This window comes from Mauremys reevesii, linkage group 18 (assembly GCF_016161935.1).
Source record: "Mauremys reevesii isolate NIE-2019 linkage group 18, ASM1616193v1, whole genome shotgun sequence".
In the NCBI taxonomy this organism is placed as follows: domain Eukaryota; kingdom Metazoa; phylum Chordata; order Testudines; family Geoemydidae; genus Mauremys; species Mauremys reevesii.
The window spans coordinates 11,173,208-11,198,754 of NC_052640.1; the positions used below are offsets into that span (position 1 = coordinate 11,173,208).

A 25,547-nucleotide genomic window follows, 5' to 3' on the forward strand; every position below is an offset into this window, starting at 1 on the left:
TTTCATGGTTTCCCCTCACCTAGTTTTCCTAACCAAAGTTATCAAACGATTAGATTTTCAGGCCAAATTCCCTTGGGAAGAAAAACAAATCTCTTAAAATACTTATAAAGACTTCGTGTGGATTAAAAGTTGTAGAAATAATCAGTGGGTTGGAAATACCTCTCCTGCCTTTCTCCACAATAGTGTCTAATTAGACTGAATGCCTTTTTATTTCATTCAGTGCAGAGAATTTCTGAAATCCCAGTTTAATCAAGCCCGAGTCCCGTTGCTCCTCTGAGATATCTTTTTCGTCAAAGCCACAAACTTCAGCCAAGGTTGTATTAATTCTACTCTGTTCATTTTCTCCTTTTTTCCCCCCTTTTATTAATTTCTTTTTTTCTGCGTTAATAATCAGCAGGTTCCAACAGCATTTTAATGTCTCACAGACTTTTTATTAAAACCCACAATTTCTGACATTGTATTTTAAATTCTCCTTTTTTTGTCAAGACCTATCAAATATGTTCAAGGATTTAGAAAAGACAGGCATCGGCAGGATTCTGTAAAAGGACTGGAGGAGCCTCCACAGTTGCTTCATCCTGCAATCCACGTCTAATATCAGAAGGCCTTTGCCTTTTCTGTTTAAGAAACTTTTGGTTTTAGAAGGGTAGAAAAAAACTTGACAATGGTTAGGCAATTGATGTACTGTGTCCATTGCTTATCATGCTGACCATGCTGTCTGCTGTGTCTATCTGTTGTTTCTCATACTTAGATTGTAAGCTCTTCAAAGACCATCTCTTTGTTATGTTTATACAACACCTAGCATGATTAAACTAGCTACAGACATAAAAGGTAACAAGAAAACATTCTACAGATACATTACAAGCAAAAGGAAGACCAAGGACAGAGTAAACTCATGACTCAAGGAGGTGGGGGGAAAAATACAGAAAATATGCAAATAGAAAAAGTGTTAAATGACTTTTGTTTCAGTTTTCACCAAGGAGTTTAGTAGCAATTGGACATCTAACTTAATGAATGCCAGTGGAAATGAGGTAGGATCAGAGGCTAAAATAGGGAAAGAACAAGTTAAAAATTACTTAGACATATAAGATGTTTTCAAGTCACCAGGGCCTGATGAAATACTACAATACTCAAGGAGCTGACTGAGGAGATATCTGAACCATTAGCGATTATCTTTGAAAAGACGATGGAAGACGGGAGAGATTCCAGACAACTGGAAAAGGGCAAATATAGTGCCAATCTATAAAATGGGGAATAAGGACAACCCAGGGAATTACAGACCAATCAGCTTAACTTCAGAACCCAGGAAGATAATGGAACAAATAATTAAGCAATCAATTTGCAAAAATCTAGAAAGTGACAAGTAACAGTCAGCATGGATTTGTCAAGAACAAATCATTTCAAGCCAACTTAATAGCTTTCTTTGACAGGTAACAAGCCTCGTGGATAGGGAGGAAGCAATAGATGTGGTGTTTCTTGATGTCAGTAAGGCTTTTGATACGGTCTTGCATGACCTTCTCATAAACAAACTAGGGAAATACAACCTAGTGGAGCTACTATAAGATGGGTGCACAACTGGTTGGAAAACTATTCCCAGAGAGTAATCAGTGATTCACAGTCAAAATGGAAGGGCATATCGAGTGGGGTTCCACGGGGATTAGTTCTGGGTCTGGTTCCATTCAATAGCTTCATCAATGATTTAGATAATTGCAGAGAGCGTACGCTTATAAAGTTTGAGGCTGATACCAAGCTAGGAGGGGTTGCAAGTACTTTGGAGGACAGGATTAAAATTCAAAATGATCTGGACAAACTGGAGATATAGTCTGAAGTAAATAGGATGAAATTCAATAAGGACAAATGCAAAGTACTCCACTTAGGAAGATACAATCTTTTGCACACATATAAAATGAGAAAATGACTGCCTAGGAAGTACTGCAGAAAAGAATCTAGGGGTCATATTGAATCACAAGCTAAATATGAGTTAACAGTGTAACACCGTTGCAAAAAAAGCGAACATCATTCTGGGATGTATTAGGAGGAGTGTTGTAAGCAAGACATGAGGATTCTTCCACTCTACTCCGCACTGATTAGGCCTCAACTGGAGTATTATGTCCTGTTCTGGGTGCCACATTTTAGGATAGATGTGGACAAATTTGAGAAAGTTCAGAGAAGAGCAACAAAAAATGATTAAAGCCTAGAAAACATGACCTATGAGGAAAGATTGAAAAACTTGGGTTTGTTTAATCTGGAGAAGAGAAGACAGAGGGGACATAACAGTTTTCAAGTACATAAAAGGTTGTTACAAGGAAGAGGGAGAAAAATTGTTCTCTTTAACCTCTAATCATAGGACAAGGAGCAATGGGCTTAAATTGCAGCAAGGGTGGTTTAGGTCGAACATTAGGAAAAACTTCTTAACCATCGGGTGGTTAAGCACTGGAATAAATTGCCTAGGGAGGTTGTGGAATCTCCGTCACTGAGATTTTTAAGAGCAGGTTGGACAAACACCTGTCAGGGATGGTCTAGATAATCTTTATAATAATAATATCCAGGAGAGAGTATAGTACATACATAACACAAGAGGAGGAATAGACATAACTGGAAAACCTGTTGTGAAGATAATCTTACAGATGTGAACTGAATACAAACAAATTGAAAGCTGCTCCGAAATCCAATAGAAATGAATACAGAATGAGATCACTTCAATAGGTATTTGTAACCATCCTATGGACTTCTCTGACAGGGTTATCATTGTCTGAGCAGTTCAACAGGATGGTCCAACAATCCTTGAAGAAAAAGTTATTTTCTATCACATCCTCTAAGATGGTTCTGAAACAATGGCACCTCAGTCAGGATTCTGGCACACACTCCTCTCTTCACGCTCAGTTTTTTTTTAGGATGTTGTCCTGTAGAACTCCAATAGTAGCAATAAAATGTTTCGGTATCAAAGAAAAGCATGCCTGATTTTAGGGCTAGAATGTGCCAGTTTGGTACAGGTGAAGGAGGAGGAACAAATTGCATTTCTTTCCTCTGTGACGAAGTGGGACTGTTCTTAATGTGTTCCTTGAATGCTGAGTGGGAAATATTGACCTGGGAAGGTTGCAGGAGAGTTTTGCTGGGACTGTGCATTGAGGAAGGGAGGATACCTGAGCATGTAACATGAGAACCCGGGAGTGGGGGTTGGAGGCCAGGTAACACCGCTGCCCAGGAAACTTGACAAAGGACACAAAGGCTGGGGGAGGAGCCGGGGAGAGGCTGAATGAGTCGGCTGGAGGGAGTTTCAGTTTGGAGCTGGCTGGGAAATGGAGAGAGGCGCCCCGACGGGGCTTGGGCTTCCCAGTGGGGCTGTGGCCTCCCTGGGGCACCCAGATGGACCTAACTAAACGGGGTCCTGTTGTCTGTACCGGCAAGACCTGTTTTGGACTGTGTTCCTGTCGTCTAAATAAACCTTCTGTTTTACTGGCTGGCTGAGAGTCATGGTGAATCGCAGGAAGCCAGCGGTACAGGGCCTTGTCTTGCCCACACTCCGTGACATCCCCTTACTTGGTGCTTTCACACAGGAACTTCATATGACCCCACAGGGGAGAACAAGCACTGCTCCCTGCTAGGTCTCCGATGGGAACTAGCTATTGGAAGGGCCAGATCATGGCCCCACGTCCTCCCTACACCAGCTAGAATCACCAGGCATGGAATGGTGGACAGTGCATACTTCAGCTGTTGTAGGAATTCAGACATCAGCTGGGGGTCTCCTGCTATAGTATAGCCCTCCTGCTGGCTCCCCTCACCTCTAATTGTGAGCCCCAGAAACTAGCCAGGAGCCTGAATCCTTTATAAACAAGGCCAAACTTCCAGAAACATTTTTGATTCTTTCCCACACCAGAGAGATGTAACCTTTTCCAGTGTAAGTTATTATTGATCCCTTGGGTCTAATGTACTGACCAGTCAATCAATTTAAATCTTTCAACAGCTTTATACTTTTCCAGAATTAACCTTTCAAAACAAGAGCTGCCCCCAATAAAAGCCAGTCTGCTGAAAACTTCTTGAGCTTAATTAATGCATCTTGCCTCCCCATGACACACAGGAGTGAGAACTAGAAGAGCTGCAGATTAGCAAATCCCCGGCCCGCTCCCGTCAAGGGGGTTACTATGCAAGAAGCCACCACTCACGTTATCCCAGCCGTACCCATGGGTCTTTCTGCAGCCATGGAGAAGAAGTCAGAATTTGTCTCTTAGTGTACAATCCACGGGTCAGCTATGACATTTACACCAGTATAAACCCATTGCAGGACACAGGCCATATTCTGGTCTTATATATGCAGGTTTAATCCCACTCAAACCAACAGAGCTGCGAGTACTTATGCCCTGGCGAGGTGTAAGAGATCATAATCTGACCAAAAGGTGTTAAATAAAGCATCCATCCATCTCCAGCTCTTCAAGTCTTCAAATCAAAGGCTGGATTCCTTTCTGGAAGACGTGCTCTAGTCAAGCCCAAGTTATTGGACTCAATAACTGGATGAACTTCTCTGGCCTGTGTTATACAGGAGTACAGACTCGATCTAATAAAGTCAATGAAGTGAGGAGTCTGACACCCAGGCCTGAGCCCAGACCACACAGCCACAACAGCATACCCAGATGTATACCCAGACTCACACAATACACAGTCATATACACACACACATAGGTGTGAAGACACACTGTGGAAATGTGATATCCCCAAAACAGGTAACTAAAGAAATCTTCTCTCAATATTTGCTGTTTCTCCAATTTTATGAAAGCAAAAATGAAAAATAAAATAATAAATAATAATAAAAGGGTCTTTGTCATGCTAGTTATGAAGCCTGTTAGACAAGCAGTCTCCCAGGGCGAACCGGCTTTTAACACATTAGCTACTAGATACTCCAAGGGAAATCACACGGGAAATAAACATTGAATTATTCCCACCTTTTAAGTCATGTCTCAATAGCTAATGGCTCTGTGAAAATTTACAATCACCTCACCTGCCTGAATCCTCTGGGGATGTATAAAAAAAATTAGCAGTCTGTGGATTTCCAAGCAAGAGGAAAAGACATTTCTAACAACTTCAGCATATGCTGGTTTCCAAACGTGGCTGATTTAGTCACCTTTCAGGCATGTAAAAGGGGTGCATGGGAACCCACACTTGCCTGGGTGCATCTATATGCAGAAAGGGGGCATCCTATTAAGAAAACCGGGCATCTTGTGTCCAACCAGCTCTGAATCAAAATGACAAAGTCTCCTTGTAGAAAGCAGATGTGGACTCTGCACTGCACATAAGATTTTTTTTCCAGGGCTTTGGAGCTGTGCTCCGGCTCCACTCCAGCTACAGGCAAAAACCTGCAGCTCCAATGCTCTGAAGCTGCTCCGCGCTCCAGCTCCGGGCTCCGCTCCAAAGCCCTGATTTTTTCTCTACCTGTATTCTGGGTTGATTAGAATGTATCTGAACTTCCATTTAATATCAACCAGTTGCTTAATCCTGAGAGAAGATCCTGATCCAACCCTCCATGGACATTGAAAGCCCTGCATACAGCCAAACTGGTTTGATTCTACTGTGGAGAGGAGGCTCAAGATTCAGGGAGCCTTTGCAGAATGTTGACAGTAATGCTGATAATAGCCCTCCTTTATCAATTAGTCTAATTAGAGTTGGTATGGCAACCCTCATTTTTTCATGTTCTCTATATAAAATCTTCCTATTGTTTTTTCCACTGCAGGCATCTGATGAAGTGGGCTTTAGCCCATGAAAGCTTATGCTCAAATAAATTTGTTAGTCTCTAAGGTGCCACAAGTACTCCTGTTCTTTTTGCAGAATGTCTGCTTCTGAGGACTTCCTGCACTCTAGCTAACGGATAGCAGAAGAGGAAGGCTGAGACAATATAATCATGACATCACAGATGTGTTTTCCCTGGAGTATATTCTTGTCCACTGCAGTTTTAAATGACTCAAGTGATATGGTTTCTACCATGTCTCTTTGGGGATTATTCCATAGCCTTATAGATGTCAGTGTTGGTATTAAAATAAAGGGAGATATTTCCTAGCTGGTGCCTTTAACTATGAGGAATTTCTCGTTAAGATGCTGGATGTGATGCTTCATATTTATCCCACTTTATGCTTTCCAAACAGAGGCAACTTTGTTTATTCTCCACTGTGTTTTATTTTCCCCTCTCTGAAGTCCTGAACCTGAAAGACGAACTTGTGGGGAGAGGAAGGGGGCGCCGAGAAGGAATTCCAATGCCTTCAAAACAGTCAGTCAATATGGGTATTGAGATTATCAATATGGGTGTTCAGATTATCTGAATTTCTAACAAAGAAGCTGAGGCCTCAAAATTTGTCTTGTAAAGGATGCTAACGGCTTTCAACCAAAGTAACAAATCCCTTTGTTTTGGGAGGGATCTGAACCAGTATTGGTAGCAAAGCCTGATTGCTCTAACAATGCACTGAGTAGGCAGAGCAATCAGAGGCATTCCGTTTGCTAGTGAGCAGATGAAACCTGAGACAACAAATCTAGTCTGAGGGATGAGTCCCTCCGTATTTTGTGTATTGATTGTATATATACATTGTTGATCAGGGAGGTTCTGTAGATGGGGGAGGTTGGCTGGCACAGCCCCCAATCATAGCTCATTAGCCTCTGTATTGACTTGAAAACACACTATACTTCAAAGGGATGACAGACTAATGGCTAATGCACTAGCCCATCCATTCTTTATTGAATTCATGTTGTTAATGCTTTGCTCCACCTTTTCCAAAGGAAGGAAACATTTGCAGCATCAATGACCCATTGTGCTATGGTTTACACCAGGATTGAGGCCAACAGCCATAAGGAGATAGAAGCACTGGAGACAATCAAAAACCACACAAGGGCTAAAACAACTTGTGATGTTTCATACACATCAAATAATGTTTTAACCCTTGGTGCTATTAATAACTCAAGATTGGCCACACCATGTTATCCTACAATAATTCCTATTCCCAATTTGGGAAGATAATATTCAGCCCATTTATCCCATCCTGTATCATTACTGGGGCTTTTCTACCAAGTAAAGTGCTGCTCAGCGTGAGTAAGGGTGGTAGAATCTGGCCCTGCGTTAGAAACACACTACCATTTATGGTAATGACTTTTTTGGCCTGGACAAGAGTAAGGACAAGAGAACTGGGCCTTATGAGTTAACCAAGAGGGATGAGGGATGTACTCTTTCAAATGTAAGGAATTGCGAAGGAAATCAGGAACAAAGCACGTAACTGGTTTGTGTGCTGCTGAGCTATACTGGTTGCGATTATGTAATCTATGGGTGAAACCCTGGCCCCATGAAGTCAATGGCAAACTCCCATTGACTTCAGTGGGGCCAGAATTTCATCCTACATACGTTTTAGGGCTTTATACTAGAATCCATCACCATCATGCCATCAGAGCATCTCCTACTTTAACTGTGAGGCCTCAAGCAAACATCATCAAGTCTCCATCTCCTCTAAGACGATGGGATCGAGGATTTTGGGGAAGGTGAGAGAAGCAGTCATTGTAAATATTATTCTGGTTATGGTGGGAATTTGTTCTGCACCAGATCCCTGCCTTGGCGAACAATGCCTTGTCTCCAGCTTTCCAGATGCGTTTGCAATCCACATTGCCCCAGAAGAGCACAACTGTCTTGGTGGTTGAGAGATGGAAATGTGGACTCGAATATAGCTGGGGCCTGATCTGTAAGTAGCTCTGAATTTCAAGACCAAGGCCTTAAGCTGTCAGCAGAAGCTGACCCTGTGCCTTTTTGGTAATAAAAACACAGAAAATCCAAATTAAAAATAAAAGCATGCTATTGCCACTGGAAACAGCAGCACAGTTTTAGCCAGCTTACAAGTTTGCCATATGCTGCCCTTCTAAACTGCCCACTGAATTTTGCCTCCTACATTTCTAGCATCTGAAATATGGCTTGAAAAGTGGGTTCTAAAGCTTGATTTGTTCCCTTGACAGCCCATTACCTTTCCTGAAAGATCAAACCAAACGGACAAACACAAGAATAAGAAAATCACAAGAGGAGCCACAGCTCAATTCTCTACCTTCAAAGAACTGTCTAAACATAATGTATATGGGATCAACTTGTACCTATTCCCCACACCCACTGCAGGATGCAGGTAACTCCCAGCGAAGTCAGTCAAAAAAAAGCTCAGAGCCATTAGTACCTTTTGCCATAACACTAATACAGGGGTTGGCAACCTCTGGCACGTGGCTTGCCAGGATAAGCACCCTGGCGGGCCGGGCCAGTTTGTTTACCTGCCGCATCGGCAGGTTCGGCCGACTGCAGCTCCCACTGGCCATGGTTCACCGTCCCAGGTCAATGGGGGCTGCAGGAAGCGGTGCAGGCCAAGGGATGTGCTGACTGTGGCTTCCCGCCACCCCCATTGGCGTGGGAAGGCGAACCATGGCCAGTGGGAGCTGCGGTCGGCCAAACCTGCTGACCCGGCAGGTAAACAAACTGGCCCGGCCTGCCAGGGTGCTTACCCAGGCAAGCCGCATGTCAGAGGTTGCCAACCCCTGAAATAATATTACTTGTATTACATTAGTGCCTAGAGATCCTCCCAGCTGAAAGCAGGCCCCCATTGTGCTAGGAGCTGTACAATTGCTGTACAAAGATGCTCAGAGACGTACTTTAAAGCGCTTAGCACCCGCAACAAGAGCCAGAGTCTCAAAGAAGTCCAGCACCCAGTGTGACCCCAGTTTTGCAGTTCACCTAGGCCACGAATGGGGTTGAGTCAACATCTGCTTCTAACCGTGTATGTCTTTTGGCTGTCAGAATTCTGACCCCAACAGCCTGCCAGCAGCCCACAAGCCTCATCCTCTCTTTGTCTAACTTATTTACTCCTTGCAGACTGACTTTATTACCCTTCTGGCCACAAATTCACCCCCAAACCATCCTATTAGAGGGACCAGTCTCACTCACTGCACCCTCCCAGGAAACGTATTAGGTTCATTGTCTCTGCAGAGACAGTTCAACATTCCAACTTGACAGCTTATTAGAAGCTTTGCTGAACTTACACAGCACTAATGAATATAATGAAAGCAAAACAAGTTTATTAACAAAAGAGCTTGGATTAAGTGATACCAAGGAAAAGAGATCAAGGTAGAAATGCTTATAAGCAAATAAAAGTGAAAACACGCATCCGAAAGTCTAAAATTAATCTAGCAAGACACAGTCTTTTGTTCAAGATTGTTTCTCTCACCCTCAGTCTTCTTTCCAGCTTTGGACTGGCCGGCCTGGCCAGAACCCATCACAGAGATCAAATCGCTTGTTTTCTTAGACTCCATCTTTATTTTTCACTTTAAGGGGACAATCTCTAGCCCTTATATTCCCAAAGGAATTGTCTTTCTCCTAAAAGTTAGGAAGGTCTCCTGGGGATTCACTTCTCTGATTCTCTCTCTAGGGTGCAGGAGGCAAGTTAATTCTGTCTCTCAAGTTCAGTCTCAGGATAACCCCTCTGCTTTAGCTGGATGGCTTTGTTTACTGCTAATATGTAAATTCCATCTAGGACAAACCTGTTTAGCACCTTTACCTAAGCTAGGCCGTCTGGTCTTAAACATATCCTAGTAACATTACACAGAGAGACTTTGTAACTTTACATATAACATTGTTACAGATATTTCCCAATGATATTATTGACCGTGTGTGCGAATAATATCAAATGATACCTCACAAGGCATATTTTGCACAAATATTACTGTGGTAGTGTGTAGGGTGTGAATACAGGGGTGCTTAAGATCACACAGAGCAGCTCGCACCACAACCCTCATGGACAGATCCAACGTGCTAAGCTGTTCTGAAAATCTGGCCACCTATTCTGGTGCCTAAAATGGGGGCTGAGTGCCTATGAAAATGTAGCCCTGGGTGTTATATAGAGCAAAGAATGGAGAGCCCTTAAATAGACTCCATGAACGTAAGTTTGTTAACATGCAAAAAAAAAAAACAAGTGTCAACCAGCATAAGAACATGTGGTGACTTCACATATGCTGTAAATGTTATATGTTGGGCCCCACCAAATTCACAGCCATGAAAAATGCATCACAGACCATGAAATCTGGTCTCCCCCTGTGAAATCTGGTCTTGTGTGTGCTTTTACCCTACACTACACAGATTTCACAGGGGAGACCAGCGTTTCTCAAACTGGGGGCCCTGACCTAAAAGGCAGTTGCAGGGGGGGGGTCACAAGGATATTTTAGGGAGATCACAGTATTGCCACTCTTATTTCTGCACTGCCTTCAGAGCTGGGCAACCAGAGCGCGGTGGCTGTTGGCCAGGTGCCCAGCTCTGAAGGCAGTGCCCCACCAGCAGCAGCGCAGAGGTATGGGTGGCCATACCATACTATGCCACCTTTAGTTCTGCGCTGCTGCCTTCACAGCTGGGTGGCTGGAGAGTGGCGGCTGCTGACTGAGGGCCCAGCTCTGTAGGCAGCAGCTCAGAAGTAAGGGTGGCAATACCATACCATGTCATCCTGACTTCTTTCCAGCTGCTCAGCTCTGAAGGTAGCACTGCCGCCAGCAGCAGCATAGAAGTAAGGGGTAGCAATACTGCAACCCCCCCTTACAATAACCTTGTAACCCCCAACACACAACTCTTTTTTGGGTCAGGATCCCTACAATTACAACACTCTGAAATTTCAGATTTAAATAGCTAAAACACGACATTTATTATTTTAAAAATCCTATGGCCGTGAAATTAACCAAAATGGACCGTGAATGTGGTAGGGCCCTAGTTATGTATTTAATGTTTTATTTTCCTTTTACAGCACTAAGAGATTTCAATACAGGAAAAGGCTACAGTGAAAAGCGACTCCAAAGCAAAAAGCCTTAAGCTATTTTTTGGAGAACTCCACAATGGCTGACACTTTCAATGCATTAGGTATCTTTCAGCCCACAGAGATCACATTTAGCCAGCAAACCTGCCCTTTCAATTCACTTGAAGCTGTTACTTCAATCTATTCGATCTGTGCTCTCTGCACCTTTCATTTCCAATAGGTTCAGCCTAATTCAGAGCAGCCAGGGAGGCTGACAAGCAGTACCTTTCTTTCACATCCTTGGGGCTACCTGCTGACATCTTTAAAAGAATTTAGAAATAAATCTAATACTGCTTCTTTCACACAACAAACTTATTTATTTGAATTCCATCAAGAGAGCACACAGATATAAACAAGGGATGGCTCCGTGGCTCAAAAGCACTTTAGAAAGCCATTTGCCCCCATGCAGGTCTAACCATTCCATTGTAATAAAACAAAACACTATTGTAAATTGACACAGGCTGGGTTTAAAGCCTGATGCCTTAAGAAGAAGCGAGACGGACTTAGTTTAAAAAACAGCAACCCTGACGCTGATTAGCAAGTGTTTGTAAATGCTTGGCATCTTGACACACACAAACTGCCCACAGTGGTACATGTGATGGGTTCACATGTCCCAGGCGGCATCTAGCCACTAACCCGTAGGGGTTGGGAGTCGGGGCACCGGGGGGCGGCGGGGGGGACGGAGGGGACAGGAAGCCTGAGCCAGATCTGATGAGATATTAAGGCCTTTATCAATTCAGTCACAGCACCAGTTCATGGAGGGGAAATAAAAGCATGAAGTGCCTGAGAACTGTGAACTGCCTGGGCAATAGGCAGATGTGAGACATCTCATACAATAGTGTTCTGTGTTGCTTAGTACAGATTTGAGAGAGAGAGAGAGAGACACAAGAGCTGGCTCTCTGGAACACTCCGGCATGGCCTCATGCCATGGCTATAAAAGGAGGATGTTCTGCTTTTTTGGAAACAGTTTTAGCAGTAGCCATTGGTGTCATTGGATAATGACCCCAGCCAGGTGACTGGGTCCAGAAAATAAAGTCAAGTTTCTTCCTAGCACGCCTGTGTCTCACACCTTCATTACAAGGGTGATATCCCATAGGCACTGTCTCAGAATTGAGCTATCCATTAAATTACTTAGCAGGATTGAAGGGGAAAATAAACTTTCTAACCAATTACAACACCTATCATACAGGCAAGCTGCGTCCTACTAGAATATCTCCTCCCAGTGGGCCCAGTATCGTAGCTGCCCTCTCTAATGTTCATCAATTGTCACTAATATTCATTGACATCAGTGGAAGTTCCACACAAGGAATAGCCAAACAATCAGGCCTCGTGTACGTGTGTGTGTGTGTATTACACACACACACACACACACCCCCGATACTAAAATTTGTCTTACCCCACCCCCAAAACATGCCTCAACTTTTTGGTGAAAAACTGAAAACCAGAGCTTTTTGGCCCAAAAAAACAAATTTTTTCACCTGAAAACTGACCGTTTTGATTCTGAAATGCTGCTGCAGGCCACATGCCCTTATTTGCCTATAAGGGCTAGATTCCCCAGGCAGACTACATTTCACATGATGCACTACAATATCCTCTCAGACTGGCTGCAATGGTGCTTCTCAGGAGTCCCAGGCCCTGGTGCCTGTATTCACTATAGGTTTGTCATATCTTTGTTCATTTTGCATGACATGCTCTAATAGTGTCATTCACACTGGTCACCATTAAGTCTTCACAACTGTACTTTTTGCTTAAGTTACCATTTAATAAAGGGAATGGGGATGACGTCACGGTAATGTTAGTGACTTGCAAACAGCAACTGTAAATATTCTGAGTGATCATTGCAAGGCTGTTTTATTCCCCTTTGTCTCCTTTGCATGTCATTACCACGGATCGTTACACATCTGATTTCTATAATAATGATTTATATTTGGCGACTGGATGCCTCAGGGGAATGGGAATGAGATACCGAGTTGTTCCTTTCTAGGACAACAGTTTGAACTCAGCCCAGACAGGGAGGATTAGAAACTGCTTCCTTCTGACTGGTGGGGTGACCTATAGAATCAGAGACATATAGGACTGGAAGGCACCTAGAGAGGTCATCTAGTCCAGTTCCCTGCATTCAAGACAGGACTATGTAATAACGAGACAATTCCTGACAGGTGTTTGTCTAACCTGCTCTTATAAACCTCCAATGACGGAGATTGCACAACCCCCCCTAGGCAATTTGTTCCGGTGCTTAACTACCCTGAGGGTTAGGAAGTTTTTCCTAATGTGTGAAATGAGTTTTTTGTTCTCAGTCGAGGTCTAAATGAATAAGAGTCCACGGCAGAAAAACCACCCCTCAAAATGGTGAGACCCTTCTTAGCCACTAGATAACTTCACTTCTACAAAACTTTTTAAAATTGTATACAACTTCTATTACGCTCATTCAAACCCTGCGCAGTTTTCCTCCTTAGATAGTCCTTGTCCTGAAAGGTTTAGAGTCTCTTACTCTGTACAGTGCTTGGCACAATGAGGTCCTGATGTCAGCTGGGATCTCTAGAAGATAGTATATTACAATGACTAACCATAACTCAGTCCTAATTCAAGCAAAACACCCACTGGCACCAGTCGTTTTTTTTACCTAAGTAAAGAATAAAGAACATACTTTCTCCTCAGGTTACACTAGAGTAACTCATTGACCTCATATAGAGTTGAGCTGTTATAATGGGGAGAGGCTACTAGTAAGCAGTGACTGAGTAAAGACTCCAGGATTTGGTTTTATATTTATCATTTCAATGTATCAGATTAAAAAGCACCAATATTGTATCATTGCTTCCCTGTGCTCCCTTATCTGTCCGTCTCCAGCAGCTGTCTCTTGCCTTGTACTTAGATTATAAACTCCTTGAGGCCGGGATTGTCTTTTTGTTCTGTATTTTTACAGTGACTAACAAAATGGGGCTCTGGTCCATGATTGGGGCTCCTAGGTGCTACCTCAACACAAATAATTCATAAAATAATAAAAATAAAAATAATAAAAACTTCATGGTTCAGGAACTGTTTCATCACTGCAAGATCAACAGTTTCCATGAATGGAAGCACAGCATCTAAAATACCCCCTCAATACATTTTTCATCCCTCTTGCTAGGTCAAAGGCTCACTGTAGTGCATTTAAATGCACCACTATTGCATCACTGCAACATTCAGAGGCCACTAATCCAGAACAGGAGGCAAGATCCATTGCGTGCACTGCACAATCTGCTTCCATTGAGGAGGAAGCAAATATCTTTTTAATATCACTGTTTGCCAGCTGGCCAAGGAAGAGCGTTAAAGACATCTGTAAAATGCTTTAGCTACCACGAAGCAAGAGGAGGAGTGCCGAGAAGTGCAATGAGCAAGGGGACCGGGAGTGAGACAGGGAAGGAGTGTAAGGGAGAAATTATCAATCGCAAATGCAAGAGGAATACAAGAGGAGTTATTTTCAAACACTTAATTCCACATTCTTCAACTTAACATTTGAAGATCCTGTCATACGTGGCAATAGGCGTGCATACTTCATACAAAGAAAGACCCAGTGACACTGAGCATCCGTTCTGTTACTTGTTTTTCAGCTTGTGTGGGCAAGGCACAGTAGAAACCAATGCAGAAATATCAAGTAATCCTCTGTTTTCCTATCACTTTGGAGAAACTGGCAAGCATCCTGTTATAAGGGCCAGTGAATCTCAGTTTTGGCTGTTTACGATGAAAGCAGGAAACAAGACCTGAGCAAAATGCAGAATCCCCATCTCACAAAAAATTCTGGTATTTCATCTTTTTTTTTTCTGTCCAAAATCATGACTTAAATTTGAATTTTTTCACAGAATGAAATAGTCTAAAAACTTGATTCAGAAGTGTCACAATGTTTTGGTTTGTCAAACTGACAAAAGTTTCATTTCAATCAGTTCAGCATTAAACCACATTTCCCATTGTGGTGCATTGCCTCAGGGAGTTGTAGTTCGGGAGCCTGATGCCCCCATTTTCCCCTATGGGCCAGGTTCCCCAGCCAGACTAAATCTCCCATATAGTCAGCATACAGCTTGGTCAGAAGGGAGTCACACCCATGGGAGAGAATGGGGTCCCAAACTACAACTCCCATGAGGCAATGCACTGATAGCAAAATGCAATTAAATGTTTTGTTGAACTGATTTGAAACAAAACATTTTAGGTCAGTTCAATAAAATGAAATATTCCAATCTGAATCAAACTGACTCAAAATAAAATATTTCATTCTGATTTTCCTGATGAAATTTTTTTTAGCAAAACTGAAATTTCCTTGAGGAAAAATTTTGATTTTGTGGAAACTGCATTTTCCATTGGAAAATTCCAAACCAGTTCTACAGGAAACCTTTCTGCTATTAATTAATTACAATTGTGCAACCCTTAGTTACGTTGGTGTGCACTTACTTGCATGGAGTAATCCCATCGTAGGGCTACTTGTGTAAGTGTTCACCTCAAGGAGTATGCCCCATCTAGCCCTGTGAGCTCATGGAGGACACTTAAAACTTGTGCAGAACTATTTATACCTCTGATTAGATGATGTGTGTCTTGGTTTCTTCTTGGTATGTAGGTCTCAGATAAATGATGTCATTTGCTCACAACCCAACAGAGTATGCGTTCTTTTGAAAGAGCAAGATGCATCTCAGATTTTCAAATTCCAAACCACCAAAGGTGACAGAACACCCCATTGCATGCACACAATGGTCTTTAGCAGGTAACTTGAACACAGCCCTCAGAGACAGAGAACACCGCAAAAACACCATGAAATTAATGAGCTTCACCCAGGCAATGTTCTGTCTCTCAAAGTATAAAACAATTCAACTCTCTATGAATGAAATACAACACAGGAGCCAAATTTTTCGTATGCTGTGCTGCTTTGTGGGATTAATATGTCCATTCACAAGACAAATTAAAAGAGCCAAAATCCTTCTACCCCTATTCTTTTGGGTGGGTAGGTGGATAAGAAGTTCTACACAATGTTCATAAACTGCAAAACACGTGTTTTTAGATAGAACCTTCACATCCTCATTCTATTTTTCTCCTTCCACTTAATCATGTACATTGCATTCTGCTGGATTACTTTTTCCCTGTTTTTTCAGGTGTGACTACAATAGGTTATATTAGTTTTTTCTAGAGACATCCTTAACTTCATTGAACTTTTACTCCTACTAGACACTTTAAAAGAAAACCTCACCCAATCAGATCAGCCCAACAGTTGAAATGTTTAAAGAGACCAGAAGCACATCTTTCAATGAGCACACTGGCAAATGGACTTAGCAATTTTGAGACTATTACGAGTTTTCTGAGTATCTTGCCTTTTTTATTTTTACGTGACATTATTTGTAACAAGCAAGCCGACAGCATTCACTTTAATAGAAATTTGATATTTAAAAGTTAAACATTCTGTTTAAATATTACATCTTGAGATGTTTGTTAAAGCAGGACTACAGAAAGATGGAAAGTTTACCCAGGATCCCCATACGATCACAAATTTGGTCCTGTTTGGTTTTATTAAGCAAGATGGCTCGATGGCTCAGAAACACGAATGGTAATTAAAAATATAAAAAGGAGCTAATTTTCAACTAGTCTGTTCATGCTGAAAAGTGTATCTAGGCCCTTTGTAATTATAAACTCAGCAACTTATTCATTAAAGGAAATGACACATTATAGAATTCTATAGTATTGGCCCCAAATGCTGTATGAACATTATTCTATGCAGACACATTTTGGAACATCACTGTAGTATTTTTGTTGGAGTTTTCTTTGCTCCGTGATCTGCACTGGCTCCCAATAAGCTTCCAGGCAGAAGTCAAGGTGATGATTTGAACCCGGTTCCCCTCTCTCTCCTCCCTGTGACCTACTGACACAGCTGAGATCAGCAGAAGTGCTTGAGGTGAAGCCCCCTCAATTGAAAGGGAGCTGCTGACAGATTCTTCTCTGGGAGAGATCTGCGGTTTTGGAAGTCACTCCTCAGCTTGGTCCACCACGGCCAAGATCTGTTAACATCTTGCCTCTTCTTTTGGGTCAAAGAATATCAGGGTTGGAAGGGACCTCAAGAGATCATCTAGTCCAACCCTCCTGCTCAAAGCAGGACCAATCCCCAGACAGATTTTTGCCCTGGATCCCTAAATGGCCCCATTAAGGATTGAACTCCCAACCCTGGGTTTAGCAGCCCAATGCTCAAACCACTGAGCTATCCCATGTAAAGCAACTGAGAAGGGAGTAGGTTGAGGTGAATCCCTTTGTGGGCAATTCTTTAGTATTATCTGTATGTTTTGATCTGTATAAATCAGAAGTAATAATAAAATATCATCATCATCATCACAAATGTCCTCTCTATAGGGCATTCTGCACTTATATTGGTTTCTCTCTTTCCTGGGCCCTGATATATAGATATAGATATCTCAAAGCAGATGCATTATTCTGGTTGGGATTGTTAGAAGGGGAAGTGTGACTAGATGCCAGGAGGGAGAAAATCAAACAAACAGATGTTTCCACAGTCATTATTGCACCATAACTCTGATTTAATGCCACTCAAATAAGAGGCATAACTAAAAGGCAAGCAAAGAGGCAGTTGACTCCCATTTTGTTTTTTAAAACTACTGTAACAGTAGAAATTTAGGCTGGCTTTTCAGAAACAGCAGGAGTAATCTCAGCACAGACTCTAGGCATAAACCTTATTTAGCATCTCACCCATTACACAAATGAAGCATAAATATAAAAAAGGACAGGCTCAGATTCACCAATCAAAACATCAGGCTAGAGCATATAAAAATACAGCTATTTAGTTTCTCAGGGGGTTATAGAACTATTTGCTTTGGGTTTGCTCTAACCTGGGCTTGTACTCTTCAAGTTTCACTTTGAGTTCTGGACCTCAGTAAAGACGATAGATTTAATTCAAAACTGGTGATGCCCACAAATTTCACATGATTCTAACCATAAGCCAGGGGCACTTTAACCTGGGTGCAGTTTTGCTGAAATGGTTCACAAACCTCCAAGCAAGCTAGTCCAAGTATGTAACAAAAGCTAGAAATAGGCAAAGTTGCACGGGATTTCAAGACTCCAAAAGGGACCACTCTGATATTGACTGTTGCTTCCAAACTAATGAACGGCCAGGCTGCTGCTCCTCTTGCAGAGACGGAATGTTTCCAACTATCCCACAAACAAAACTGTAACATGTGCTTTCCAGAAGGTGAAGATACCAAATGGCCCTATGAACAAAAGGGGATCTAAAGCTAAAGAGTACTGGGTGTGTGCCCATGTGGGAGAGAATGCATTGCAGAGCGTTCCATCTGCTGAAGAGTCGCAGAAGCCCATGGGAAGGTCTCCCTATCCTACTGGTCTATTCACATGAAACAGCCTGCAATATTCACTGCAATAGCATGGAAGATTGTGCTTTGAGCATACAGCAACAGTGATTCACCAGTAAAGAGGCAGATGATGACAGAGGAAAATACCCTGCAGTGACTTCTTGCATAAATACCTTCAATGAAACAGGGTCGAGCATTGCAAATCCTGGCTGCATAGGAAGCAGTGTAATCCTCTGGAGAGGGTACAAGAACTGCTGTGTTACCCTGGGCAAGTCATTTGGGCCTAAATGTTCATAAAAGTGTCTACGAATTTTGAGTCTTCAATTTCTTAGTGTCCAGCTCAAAATGGCAGGATTTGGCCTTTCATTTTCGTTTAGCAAGACCACCTTAATGCCACTACCGAACCACTTGTCTCTCTTGACTTATTGACATGTATGAGATTAAATAAAAATAAAATAAATAAAAACCTCAGACACTTGAAGGGATAAAAAGGGAGCAAAGGAGTTCATAAAACTGTGCTGTCTGCATAAAGACAATCTCTCGCGTAAAAGGTCTGATCCATTATTAATAGAAACATTCAAAATTAAGTGGGTTTCTTTAATAGTTTGGTAACATGGATTATCACAGGGAGAAAAATAAAGACTTCTTTATAACATATCTATTTTTAAGCAACTCACTATTACTGTTTGGGTTACTGTTTAGATGGTTTATTGACAGTACACTGCTGGATGGGCTATGAGCTAAGCTCCTGGAATCTTTTAATCACTCTGTTGCATTTCATTATATGTTTATGTTGACCCTTTTTTCCACCGTTAGTGCAGTGCCCACAGGCCTCTCTGGAGTTAACGTGGTCCAGTGTTCAGTGCAAGGATCCACAAGTTGGTATACTGTGTTCTGATTTCTAGCACTGCTGCTATTATTAATTATTTGTAGTGCAGTAGTGCCTAGAGACCTCAACTGAGATCAGGGCTCCATTGGACAAGGTACTGTATAAATACAAAGGAACAAATAAACTGAAAGCTGTTCAGAGCAGGGCAGACAAGGCAGACAAAGAGTGAGACAGAAACGGGCACAAAAGAGGTGAAATGACTTAACCAGAGTCACTTAGCAGCACTGTCAGGAACAGAACCCCACTCTCCCAAGTTCCAGCCCCATGCCCTATCAATGAACCACACTGTCTCTTTAAGCTTGCTGTCTATTCTTGGGTAATAATATAAACCATACTTCCCACTTACACGGCACATTAGCATGCATTTTACAAAGGGGATTAAGTATCATTCTCCCTATTTTACAGATGAGGAAACTGAGGCACAGACAGGTAAAGTGATTTCCAAAGGTCATAGAGCAAGTCAATAGCAGAGCCGGGACTATAACCGAGGTGTCCTAACTCCTAATCCAGGGCACTCTTCAATAGACCACCCTTCCTCCCTCTCTTTTAACTCACTGTGTTTCAGTTCCCCACTCTGTCCCGTAGTGTGCCCATCTGTAAAACTGAGGTAATAATTACCTGCCTCAGCTTTACAGATGGGGACATTATTGTTTAAGACCAATTGCCTCACAGAAGTGTGGCCATTAATTCATTTTTGTAAATGTCTTTGTAATACACCTCTACCCCGTTATAACGCCACCCGATATAACACGAATTCGGATATAATGCGGTAAAGCAGCGCTCCGGGGGAGCAGGGCTGTGCGCTCCGGCGGATCAAATCAAGTTCGATATAACATGGTTTCACCTATAACGTGGTAAGATTTTTTGGCTACCAAGGACAGCGTTATATCAAGATAGAGGTGTACTTTGATAAAAGCAGTATACATCTGCAAAATATTATTATTAATGAGCCATTCCAAATGATTCATATTTGCTTAGTTTAATATACACCAAGGAGAGCTGTTTCCCCCTCTAAAATATCAGACAATACAGTGTGCCTCCTATAAAACGGAGAAGCAAATGTTCGTGTATAGAGTTGTTTTTAATCTGGAGCAGACTCTTTGTGCTGTAGTGCGGCCTGGCTCAGTGGAAACCCATTAGATTACTTTAGTGGGCAGATGGTGTCAAAGAGTCAGAAGTATGTAACAGCCTCCTGCTGTGCCCGTGTTCAGTATGCAAGAAATTATCTCGTATCAGGCAACTGCTCCAGGGGACACAGTGAAGCACAAAGGAGAGAGCAGGACATAGCTAGAGTCACGAGCCCTTACAAGTGCTTGCCCCAAGATGTCGGCAAACTACCCCGAGTAACGGAACCATAACTGGTAAATGACGGAGGCAGTGAGGCAATGGTAAACGAGATGTGATCTGCATTTGTGCCGCAGGGGAACATCTTCAAATGTGTGGGACACCCCTTTACACATATTAACCCTCAATGTGCCTCTGGGAGCTGGAGCAGTATAATTCACCCTTTCACTGATGTAGAAACTGGCATTTCGAGACGCTAAGACCAACTTTTCAAAAGCATCCACTAAGTTTGGGTGCCTGCGGTGAGAAAGCCGGGACCTAGATTTTCAATCGTGAGCCTAGGACTAAACTCCAGGCACACACACCCTGCGTCCCTGTGCTCAGCTTTTAGCCACAACGTCATGCTTCTCTCTAATTCCTACCCACAGTCAGACTGTAAACAGCCAAGGACCAGAACTGTAGGCAGAGCCTACAAGTGCCTAGTGATGAAGTCGATTTAGTTGGGGTTGGTCCTGCTTTGAGCAGTGGGTTGGACTAGATGATCTCCTGAGCTCTCTCTTCCAACCCTAATCTTCTATGATTCTAAGTCTAGTTAGTCACAATCCAGAGTCACATGCATTTGTCTATAATGTGGACCCACTGACACAGTGTTAGTTCCTTCTGAAACACTCCTTTTGTGTGTGTCCATGTGACGCTATTCTCCTCTACTTACGCTAGGATGAATTATTCTAATGTCATCATATGAGCCAGATGCTCTATGCAAGCTTCACAGGGCAGGATATTTTGCTACACGGTAACCAGTAAGGTGCTGCTAAAGCGTGGGGTTTAAACCACATAAAACTAAAAAGGTCCTAGACAGTTTCACACACTTGAGATAAAACTGTAGAAGTCTTTTCCCCACCCCCCACCTACCACTCCCTTTTTCTTACAGTGTCAAGAAGCATTGTAATAAAGTGGCTGTTGAGAATATGCACCGCTGCTTTCTACTGGATAGACTTAGAATTGCTCAGTTCTGTGGCACAGGCCCTTTATTGCTAACCATGTAAGGAAATTCTTCTTCAGTTCAGGTGCCAAGGGCCTGTACTTCTGAAGCAGGAGGATCTAGGCTCTATTTCTGTTGATGCTGCAAACGTCATTGCGGCCGCAGGGGGTTAAACAGGAACATGGGAAATTCTCACCGATTTGTTACAACAGAAAACACTGTAACAGCTGTGCATTTGCTCACAAGTGGCCTAAAAAAAAAAACAGAGCCCATCATGATATGCTACAACAAAATCAAATCTCCAAGTTTTCCAGTCAGACATCGGGGCAAAAACCCGTCGTGACAAAACATTTCTGTGGCTAAAATAGCAAATTAAAAGCTTGGCCCTGCAGCTGCAAGTCAAATGGAAGTTTTGCCTGAGTAAAGACCTCAGGATTGGCCCTGTGGTTTTTGACCAGAACAGCAACGTAAGATTTATGGGTCATCTCTCCAGCCTCTGTGTTTTAACTGGATCAGCTAGAGGGGAATCTCCATGAATGGGTAGCCGTACGAGGGCTGACATGCAGAAGAGCAGTTCTGATTTCATCTAGCAGAGGGCAGTGGTATGCGCGCATACACCAGTCTCACAACCCTGCTCAAAACTACTTTTTTACTTTTTCCACATGATTTTACAGCCATATTTGTCCCTGCTGTAAACACCAAAAACTAACTACCCATTATGTACAACCTAATTAAAGGAAACCAAGCAAGATTCTTATTACAGTAAGACCAGAGATGCAGAACTTAAAAGGATAAATACAGAGATTTCATTTGTGGGTTGCTGGGCTCTACAATACACCCAAATCACTGTCATTAGTCTACAGTGAAGACAAATGGAAACCCAGCTGTGTATGGAGACCCGCGTCCCCACCAACCAGGGCCTCTGATAATTGGGCTGACTGAGAGCTGAATGGCATTACTGCTACTGAATGGCATTGTTTTATTGTTGTTGTTTATTCTTGGGTGATTATTATTGAAACTACTGGCTGTGCAGTTTATTTCAGTTTAATTGTACCTTGGGATTTTTCTTCTTGTGTATTTTCCTTTTATAAATGACTACCGTGCCTACCGCCGTGGGAAGGTGCTTTATAAATCTAAATAAAAAGAAAAATAGGGATATTAAGTGCCACAGAGAGTAGCTCTGAGATCCGTTAGCAGCAGGCAAGACCGAGCTTGCTGATTCAAAGTATTTCTTTGGCATACAATGGACATGAGAACTCATCTGTGTGATTATCTGGACATCTGCTTTGTTTCTCAGCCAGTGGCCTGCACACTGCCTGCCCAATTGTCTCCCTACCTTGACAACACGCAGCTCCCTACCTTGACATTACAGCCGCCGGAGGCAGCTAGATAGGGTGACCAGATGTCCCCATTTTATAGTGACAGTCCTGATTTTGGAGGGCTTTTTCTTAGAGAGGTACCTATTACCCCCACACCTCCTGTCCTGATTTTTCACACTTGCTGTCTGCTCATCCTACACCTAAATAGGACATTTTTCCCTGCACCGCTTTCTAGCATGCACTGGGATTGGTACAGAGAGCACTGGTTTCCTTTCCATGGCTCTCCTTGGCCCCCTAACTATCATTTTCACTGTACTGAGCACCCATCTTTACACAAAGCTGGTTTGATACATTGCTCTTCTTGCAGAGCCGGTAGCACCCTGCAGCTTTCCACTGCCCATTCACATCTGAGAGTCTACGTGGGCCAGTTTTAAATATGGTTTCTGTTGCATGCTTTGAAAGACTGTAATACAGAACAAGGAATAAGGGTCTCAAGTTGCAGTGGGGGAGGTTTAGGTTGGATATTAGGAAAATCTTTTTCACTAGGAGGGTGGTGAAGCACTGGAATGGGTTACCTAGGGAGGTGGTGGAATCTCCTTCCTTAGAGGTTTTTAAGGTCAGGCTTGACGAAGCCCTGGCTGGGATGACTTAGTTGGGGGTTGGTCCTGCTTTGAGCAGGGGGTTGGACTAGATGACTTCCTGAGGTCCCTTCCAACCCTGATATTCTATTATTCCATTCTATGAATAACCACACTGGGACAGCTGAATGGATCAGTGAAGGAGTGTTACTCAGAATGATACCGTATTGTCACAAACCTTTCCCCTTTAGTGCAGCACAACAAGTAAAGCCTCGGTGAAGAGTGATCTCCATCAGATTAGTCTTATGTGGCCTGTATATGAAATGACACTTGACTGGTGTTGGCTCAATTCCCAGGTGTCTGCACCACTGGAAACACTATGAAAATTGGCACTGGCTGACACCTTTTTTCGGAAGTCTTAGCCAGGAGGCCGAGAAATGAGGGTCTGAGGTAAAACCCAATGAAGGAGTCTTGGCATTAACTTCAACGGGCTTTGTATCAGGCCCATTGTAGATATGGAGATTGACCTGCCCTCTTAAATCTTAGAGCTGGTGGGAAAGATGGAGAGAGATTGACTACCAATCCATCAACTTCCTGGGGCTGTCAGACTAGCTCCTTTCATGAGAATTAAATTCACTCAATAAAGGGCGAAAGCAAGAATATAAAAATAGATGAACCCCCATTCTGCTATTTATCCACTTTTTCATAGAGGAAAAAAATAAGTTGGCTTCCTCAAATATGTAATTTTTAACCCTGCTCATGATAATCAGTGCTAGTTAAGTGTCACCAAACAGCTTAAAATCCACTTAATTTTGAATTACTATTAATAATGTAGCAAGAGACATTACGCAGAACGATGAAAAATCAAGTAATTAAATGTAACACTTCATAAACTAAACCTGCGATGAATCTTAGCTGCCTCTTCAGTCTCTCTGCAATCAATCTGTCTGCAGTTGTGTTTATGTATCCTAGGACCGAGTGATAGACTTGGCATCTACGACAACCTCAAGAGGTTGACTTAATGTGAATGCGGCATGAAAAAAAATCGGATTATCTTTTGAGTCTCTCTTTTATTAAATAAAAATGATCTTTATTGAATAAATCTGCTTTTATTAATATCTAAAACACTGGTTGGTGTCATAGAGCCTGCTGGTCCCATGGAACTAATAAAAGAAAAAGCAGAGGTAAAAATGAGAACATTACAGGGGAAAAATTTGCATTAAGTGCGTATTGTGGCTGGCAAATAAAACAGCGGCTTTTCTGTGGAACTATTTAGTTTCATTTGAATTTATTATTTTTGTTCTGTTCGTGCTGAGATGAAAACAAAGCAGCACAGAGCTTCTCCCAGATGCACATCGTGTCAAGGTGCAAACAATGACCAAGGGGTTAATCTTACTCCCCACCCTGGCATAATACCCTGAAGGACTATAAATTAGCTGCAAGTGGGACAGTGAGAGAATGCCTGTTTCACCAAACTGGCTTGAACCTCACGCTGGGGCTGCTGTTAAGTTTGTTTAAGCCTCCCAAAAAGTGTTTTGATTTCTGGCTATAGACAACAGCACTTGAGGAAACCCCCTTGCTGATTGCATCTGTGGTTTGTTTCTGCTGAGTCATTCCACCAGCTCTCTCGCTCTCTCTCACACACACACACACACAGGGGAGGGGGGAGAGAATTTTCAACATATGGTAAATTAGCCATAAATACCTGTTTAAAGTTATGCAGCTACATCAACAGATACATTTTTGACAACCAACTCCCAAAGTATTATTATTGTGACATTAACAGAAAGAATATTTGTTTCCTTATCAAAAACAACAAGCTTGTGTTACCAAAACAAATCACAGACTGTGAAATGTCGACTAGACCTATTAACTGTGAAATTCAACCCTGGTATCCTGTCTGAAGTTACAGAAAGAGTTAAAAGAAAAAGAGAAACGTTATTTTTAAATCAAACTCAGGATTCTTTAATTACAACCACAACCAGCAAATACAGAACAATTATCCCTTACCAATAAAATAAATCCTGTAATGGTTCAGAGTAATGCTCCAAAAGAAGTTGTATTGAAACACGTGTGCATGCACTTTATATTTCCATTTTCAATATTCTTATTCACAATAAATTCCCCATTCTCAGAGCTCCCATTGACATCACTCGGAAACATGCCCATGCAGCTCTTTCAGAAATGGTTCACAACTTAGTGGAAGATGGGAACGTACAAGAAACATAAGCCTGTATTCTTTGTGCACTCGTTATTCCCACTGAAAACAACAGATGCAGGAGCGAGTACTGAGGTAGTTAACCAGGGGCGGCTCCAGGCACCAGCGCAGCAACCGTGTGCCTGGGGC

General features: G+C 42.4%; 1 protein-coding gene across 10 annotated transcripts in view; it reads right to left on the bottom strand.

Moving 5' to 3' along the window:
- The window catches only part of TMEM132D (transmembrane protein 132D), a 428,384-nt gene that overhangs the window by 368,810 nt on the left and 34,027 nt on the right, over positions 1 to 25,547 (bottom strand). For 2 of the 10 annotated variants that reach the window (XM_039505736.1, XM_039505738.1), the window contains 2 exons: positions 22,358 to 22,436; positions 21,361 to 21,553 (listed from right to left, as the gene is read on the bottom strand). The exons of 6 other annotated variants lie outside the window; for them this stretch is intronic. The gene's annotated coding sequence lies outside the window, so the exon portion shown is untranslated. The remainder of the gene's footprint in view (positions 1 to 21,360; positions 21,554 to 22,357; positions 22,437 to 25,547) is intronic. 2 more of the 10 variants (XM_039505737.1, XM_039505740.1) reach the window with 1 other exon arrangement.